General features: G+C 51.3%; 1 pseudogene; it reads right to left on the bottom strand.

Moving 5' to 3' along the window:
- Nucleotides 1-4,444: 4,444 nt before the first annotated feature.
- On the bottom strand, nucleotides 4,445-6,847 carry LOC102894897 (annotated as a pseudogene).
- Between the last annotated feature and the right edge of the window lie 391 nt (nucleotides 6,848-7,238).

Here is a 7,238-nt window from a genome sequence, read left to right as displayed (position 1 = left end):
GTGGGGGGGGATAGGGGTGGTCATGGTGCTTTCAGGAGGCAGCACACAACAGAAACGCAGGCCGTTATTGCTTATCGCTTGGAAGGTGGGAAACGTGGAAATGGGACCCTGGAGACAGTCTGTCCAGAAAGGAACCTGACATGTTTCTATTGCTTTTAAGAAAGAAGTGAAATTTCATGGGAGAATTGGGTGTTTTCCCCTAAATTGTCTAACGGAAATCTAGAACGGAATAATAGAATTTTTAAATGTACCATTAACAAATATGTACCAATTCTCTATGCAGATACACAAACCTGGACTTCGTGGGCCGGGCAATACTCTTCTCTCTGGAATCATCTTTCCCTCGTCTCCGCGGTCTGTGTTCTGACCTCTGACTTGTGGCAGGTAATACGCCGCTAAAATCTTGAGGCTTCTGCTATTTCCCATTCTCTACCGTGTACCCATCTTTACATGTGTAACATTCATTACACTATTGAGGCTGTATCGTCGTGGGAATCTAGCTTAAATTCTCAAGTATAAGATAACACGGGTTTTGAATTAAGATTCTCAGGAGGTATTGTACCTTTCTTTGGTTATCTGTATCCTCCCCATCCCACCTAGGGCCTAACGCATTACCGGGAACATGGGAAGTCCACCCTACACAGTGGTTTGAATAAATATATCCTCCGGGATTTTAATCTAAGGGTGAGATTCTTTTCCCTTCGTTAGCGTGGCAGTTGCATCGTATCACCCATCTCCATGGGGGTTATTAGAAGGATATAAACAAAGACCACAGACAGGTCGTCTGAAACAAAGCTGATTTTATTTGCTTGCCTGTGAAGGGAGCGCCACACTACGCAAGCGCTAGTTCAGCGGGTGTCTCCACGCAGTACATGAAAGAACCAGGTAGAGGGCAAGAGGGAGGAAGTACATCAAATCTGGTGAGATTCTGCGTTCAGGTCCCGAGGCCGAGAGCAAACGCTTCTCTGCGATCGGACATCTCACTGACCCACTGAAAAGCGCGGGCACCGTTCTCAAAGAGGTCCAGGACGGGTTACGTGAAGCCCGCACGGGCTCAGCGTCACTCAGATGGCATAACTGAGCTGTGGGTTTGAAGTCGACCAAAAATGCTTCTTTTCCAGGATCGAGAGCGCATTGGGACAGCTGGGCTCCTCCAGCAAGAATCACGGGTCTCCTGTCTCTTCGCTCCTCTCTTTGGAACTGCCTGACCAAATTTCCTTTTGTTTGGTTAGGGCAACAGAGAAACAGGCACGTGCACTCAGGGAAAACAGACTTTATGTAGACAGGCTGCAAACTTGTGACAAAACAACATGTAAGAGGCACACAAACACCCGTACACGAACGTTCATAGCGACATCGTTCACAACAGCCAAGAGGCAGAAGCAACCTCAATGCACAGCAAGGGAGACCATGTGAACAAAACGTGGTGTATGCAAGCGATGGGCCATGACTCAGCCATAACGGGGAATTAGCACTGATACATGTTACGACCTCATGCGGATGAACCTCAAAAACATCATGCCACAGGAAAGAGGCCAGACGCCAAGGGCCCCTATGATTCCGCTCCAGATGTACGATTCCATTGACAGGAAATATCTAGAATGAGGAAGTCCATCCACACGGAAAGCACACTGGTGGTTTCCGGGGCTGGGGAGGGGAGGATGGAAACCGAATGCTTAATGCCCACAGGTTTCTTTTGGGGTGGTGAAACTGTTTTGGAAACAGACAGAGGTGGTGTTGGCAAAACACTGTAAATTAGTAGATGCCACTGAACTGCACCCTTTACAACAGTTGTTCCTTATGTAAATTACAACTCAATAAAAGGAAAGGGAAGAAAGAAAACAGAAAAGTCCAGGGATCTTTTGAGTCCCATTGAAACAGGACAGGAGAAAAGACTGAGGGCGCAGGGACGGGGGGTGGAGGGTGGGAGGAGGGAGCATGAGGGGTGGATCCCACTGTGGGACTCCTGAAAGCCAAACAAACACAACTCCTTTTCAAACCTTTAGCTATTTACTTTTTTGCAAATGAGCCAGAGTGCTAAAAAATGTAAATGATATTATAAAGAGAGAAAACAAGACGACCCAGAAGTGCCTTTTTGAGGCCTGCGGACTGACTGCAGCCTGGAGAGAAGGACATGGGCTCTGCGGGGGCACTGAGGGCACGGGAGCCTGTGACAGGAGGGCCGGGGCCAACCAGCTGGGCCCTCGGGTCTGCCCCGAATCCATTCCGCACACTTGGACGTCTCCCATGTATGTCCTCAATAGAGGTGTGACAAGCATCGTTTTTAGGTACCGCTAACATTGTTTTGCCAAACAAACTGTAAAAATGGCATCTCGCATACTCTGCACAAACCTTTGAAACTAAATGAAAAACTACCCAAGAGCATTCTGCCGAAAGATGTTTTTAACAGTTCCTAGGTCGCTTCGGCATTTCTTATGGAGAGTGAAACCATTTTTAAAAAGCTAGCATGCTACAACACGGATGAACCTCGAGGACATCACGCTGAGTGGAAGAAGCCAGTCACAAAATGACAAATACTGTATGACTGCGCTCATGCCAAGTATCTAAAGCAGTCGGACTCAGAAACAGAAACTAAAAGGCTGGTTGACAGGGGCTAGGGGAGAGGCAAATGGGCAGTTGGTGCTCACTGGGGATCGAGTTTCACTCTTGCAAGATGAAAACAATTCCACAGACCTGTTGTGTGACATGTAACTTTAAGTAGTTGAGATGGTACGCTTCCTGCGATGCGCTGCTTAACTAATGGAAGAATTTTACAAACCATTCCTCTTTTTAAAATAACAGTTTCAACATGACTGGTAGTGCCGTTCCATTGTTTTAGAGAAATGCTTTCAGAAGTTTCAAATGAGCCTCGTCTGGATTTCATGCACTTTAGAACATTACAACAGAAATCACTCTGGGGTCACCGCCCCCACCCCCGCCCCAACACCCGGCAGTAGCAGTTCCCCAGGCCATCTGCAGGCCCACGTCAGGGACCTGGATGAGGAAGAGGACGACCTGGATGGGTGCAGCAAGTGCCCGAACCTGGGAGGCCGTGGCCCTAGTGTGCCTCCGCCCCTAGCAGCTTCTCTTTGGGCGGGGCCAGTCCCGAACTCTGGGAGAGAGGTCACCGAGTCTGGAGAAATGACTCTCCATTCAGTGTTGCCATTTGTGGATTTGAGACTGGGTGACACCCGAGGATGTGAGCTTCAGCTCCGTACACCTGGATCCACCCTGCTTGGTAGGGCTGTATGACTACACGTGCTGGACACTTGGAAAAAGCCACAGAGAACCACTTCTATAGAACCACATAGATTCAGTATATCGCACGTACCTGGCAAATACGTATTAAGTATTGTTGCGTAAGATGTGCTGTGCAGGATTCTTGGGGAAGAAAAGAAATGTGAGATTCAGTTCCTGCTATCACAGTCTCGGAGTCCGGGTGGAAGACGTGACAGAAACTAAATGGCAAGATAACTCTAGAGAGATGGAAAGTAAACAAAGCATTTTCGTAAGTTTTCAAATAGTCCAGTGAGGAGGAAATGCTGCCAAATCTCACGAGACCACAGGGAAGGCAGAGAACATGAACTTAACTTAAAAGAACAAGTACAGATGTTGGAAGGTCGGAGAACAAACCGCTGATTAAAAAAAGAAAAAAGATAAAAATTACAATAATGTGTAAGAATAGCGTTAGAGCCAGGCCAAATGACATGAGCCTTGCAAAAATTTGAGAAAAGGGGCAAATTCCTCTACACTTAAAGGAAAAGGTTCTCCTTTGGGGGTGGGGAGGGAGAATAACATGTTAGAGTAAAATAAACTGACTATTCACCTTTTGAAAGGCATTTGGTACCATAAAACAAGATCTGTATCATCCAGGATGATCAGAGAATTTACAGATGTAATTATCCTCATCACCACTAGTCATCTCTGAGAAATGGAATTCAGGCACCGTGCCCAAAAGTTAGAGATAGGCAAATATTCTTTTTTACACCAATGGGCACAAAGGAAGTTCTGGGACGTGTATAGACCGGTAGGCTTAATTTCAATCTCCACAGACCTGGCAAAGCTACGGCACTATTTAGTATTTTGTATATAAACACTATAAAAAGAGGCGATGACGTTTTCTAAGAATGATAAAGAAAAAAGCAACAACTAAGATTGTTTTTGTGGTAAATCAGAAATACAACAACGAACATGTTCCTCTAGGGGAAGAAAATCACTATGTCAACAACCACCACCAAAGCAATGACATGAGCAAAACAACCCCAGTTGATGAAATCAACTCCCGTTTCTATGTAAAAATCATGGGGTTGTGCTTCCGTATAAAGCCTGCATACCGAACAGTGGGAAAACTGCCACCTTAAAATAACCAAAAGTGAAGTAAAGACTGCAAATCACTCGGGTCAGAGCTCCTGCGGTTTCAAAAAGAGAAAACACAGCGCAAGACTCAGGGGTCGGGAGTGCTGGGCGGGCCTCCGTTCTTGTCGCCTTCTGACCGGCTGGCCGTCTGCTGGCCCCCACCTGGCTGAGCTGTGGGGGCTGCTGCTCTTGCCACAGCCCGACGGTGCTGCACGATCCTCAACTGTACCTGCCGGGGCTGCAGCGGCTGCTGGCTGGCAGTGGACAGCTGGACCCTCTGCTGGGGAAGGCCTTGCCCGGGCCCTGTCTGGGCACAGCCACGCTGACACAGCACAGCGGTCTCGGCCTGCAGAAAACGTCCCGTTTCGCTGAGGTTGATGACAACAGCCTGCCGGGCAGATAAGGCTGGCCTCTGACTGGCTGAACCTTGTGCCCCTGACCCCTGCGGCACTGGCTCCTGAGGTCGAGAAGCGGACGGCTGCTCGACTTCCTGCTCGGGCATCAACTGGCAGAGCCACTGCTGCGGCTGCTGGGCTGGCTGCTGGGCTGGCTGCTGGGTGTTCAGGATGAACGAACCCTGTGGAAGCCGGACTAGGGTCAAGGGCCTGAGACCTGAGGCGGTTTTTAAAAAAAAACGAACACCTCTTTGAGAAGGAGCCTGCGGGGCAGCGGGCCGTGCGTTTGCTGGCCGGCTGCTGGGCCTGACTCCCGCAGGAGCCGAGGCCCCGGCGGCGGGGCCCTGCTCGGGGTTGGACCCTCTCACCGCAGTCTGGGCTCCACCGACAGGACCCACCACCCTGACGACACTGAGGCCAGCAGGGCTGGCCCTGACCTGGGTGGCCGGGGTTCTTGGCGATGAGCTGGCAGCGGACTGGGAGGCCGCGGGAAGCGTGCTGACTCGGTTCACTCCCACGGAGGATTCCTGGGAGAGACTTGGTGGCCTAGAAGCAGGAGCAGGAAATGGAGATTCACAGAGGCTGCTTGCCCGCTGTGGCGGGAGACTGTTGCCCGAGGAACTCTTTCCTGAGCTCGAGGGCAGTCTGATGGCTGGAGGTGCGTGCTGGACTCCCCTCCCCAGTGCTGAGGGCTGACCTGGCACGGCCTGAGGCTGTTCTGTGTCCTCCCCTGGAGGTCGGCTCACAGTGGCTGAGGCGCTGGGGCTGGGGCTGGGGCTGGGGGTGGGGCTTGTCCTGACGGGACTTCTGGTGTTGTTCTTCTGGGCCAATTCCTCGGACCCACCGACGACCCTCCCGGCGTCAGTCTTTGGCCCGCATAGGTAACTGTTCAAATAGTCGTCTGTGGAGAAGTGGCAGGGTGACATCTGCCTCTCACGTCTGGCTTCTTTATGTGACCTTCTTTGCGCAGAGAAAAGTGGATCGTGAAGCGGCTGCACGAAGGTCGGCTCTGTTGCCGGGGACTGAGCGCCAGCTTCACGGCCAAGCGCAGAGCCATCTCTTAGCTTCAGGGCGGGCCGGGCTGCTGGCTGTGAGTCATCACGTTTGACAGACCTCTTCCCTTTAGCGTATTTCTCCACATCCACTTCTGAAGGGACCGCCAACTCACAGGGCCGCCGTTTCCACATATCTACATATTTTCCTTTGGAAATTTTGAGGTCATACTGCTGGCCCGCTTGACGTTCTCTGATTTTTTTGCAAGCGGTCCACGCACTCAGCTCGGGAGGGAGTGGACGAGGAGGCATCTCCTGCCGGCGATTCAGGGAGGCTGTAGAATACCGCTTGAAGTTCCTCCTCATCGGGTGACTGTTCATCTTCTGCCTGTTAAAGAGCAGCCTGTTTTCGGCGCAGGCTACTGATATAGAGGGGTCGAGACACAGTGGTTCGGCTGTGGCCAAGATCAGCTGGCTCTCGAGCAAAAGTTTGTCGTCCTGGGTCCACGTCTGGTCACCGCTGGCCTCTACGATGGACTCTACGTCGCAGGCTAACGTCTGCATCGTTGGACGTAAGAGAATGTGCCTGCTCTGGTAACGGGGGCCTTCCGTATTACTGCACTGCCTATAGTCCCGTATTTCTGCTATGACACACCCACAGTGAAAAAGGTTAATTGGAGCTTTTTCCAGGAAATCCACCAAAACAGGAGGTAATTCTTCTGCGTCCAAGTATTCCAGCAATTCCCCCTTTTCATAAGACAACCGAATGGGCTCCGAACAAGATCCATTTTTCCCCTTGAGCATCAGCGAATAGCCCTCCCTTCCAGGGTGCAGGTTGACCACTAGACAGGGCAACGACTCCCTCTTAACGAGCTTCTCTAACAAGTTCACATTGCTCGTTAATTCCTCCGTAATCTCGGGCTCTTTCCCACATTCTTCAACATATATGTCATACAGCTTTTCATAGAGAGTTTGTCTCCCACTAGATGAGTATTTCCTTTTGGGGGGTCTCTGTTGGGCGCTTTCAATGACATAGTCCGCACGATCCAAAGCTTGCTCTAAAGCTCGCTGCATCGTGGGAGAAAATAGGGGCCCTGAAAGAAGAGAAAATGGAAGTGCGCTGATGCACGGGGCGACTATCCTGTCTTTGATAGCGAGGTATAGTCACGTAAAACGCCCCGATCCCACAGTGGAGGCACCGGCCCTACTTCGCAATGGACACCACACCAGGAAACCCGCTCCCCCAAAAGCACTACCTAAAATACTTACAGTTTGGGGGACCGCCTAGACGTGTAGGAGCCTCCACCTCGCAGAGGCTCCACCTCGCAGCGCCTCGTGGCTGCAGCCTGGGCCGGAAGTGGATGTGATATACCCCTTACCCCCCCTTCCTCCTCACCCCCACTGCCCGCCTCCGTCTCCTCCCAGTCCTGGGCGGGGGCGGTCTCTTGTGCGCATGCGCGCTTGCTGCGCCCCCATCCCCCACCCCCGCCCCATC

Source organism: Pteropus alecto, unplaced genomic scaffold (assembly GCF_000325575.1).
Source record: "Pteropus alecto unplaced genomic scaffold, ASM32557v1 scaffold23, whole genome shotgun sequence".
NCBI lineage: Eukaryota > Metazoa > Chordata > Mammalia > Chiroptera > Pteropodidae > Pteropus > Pteropus alecto.
This window is presented reverse-complemented; position numbering and strand designations above follow the sequence as displayed.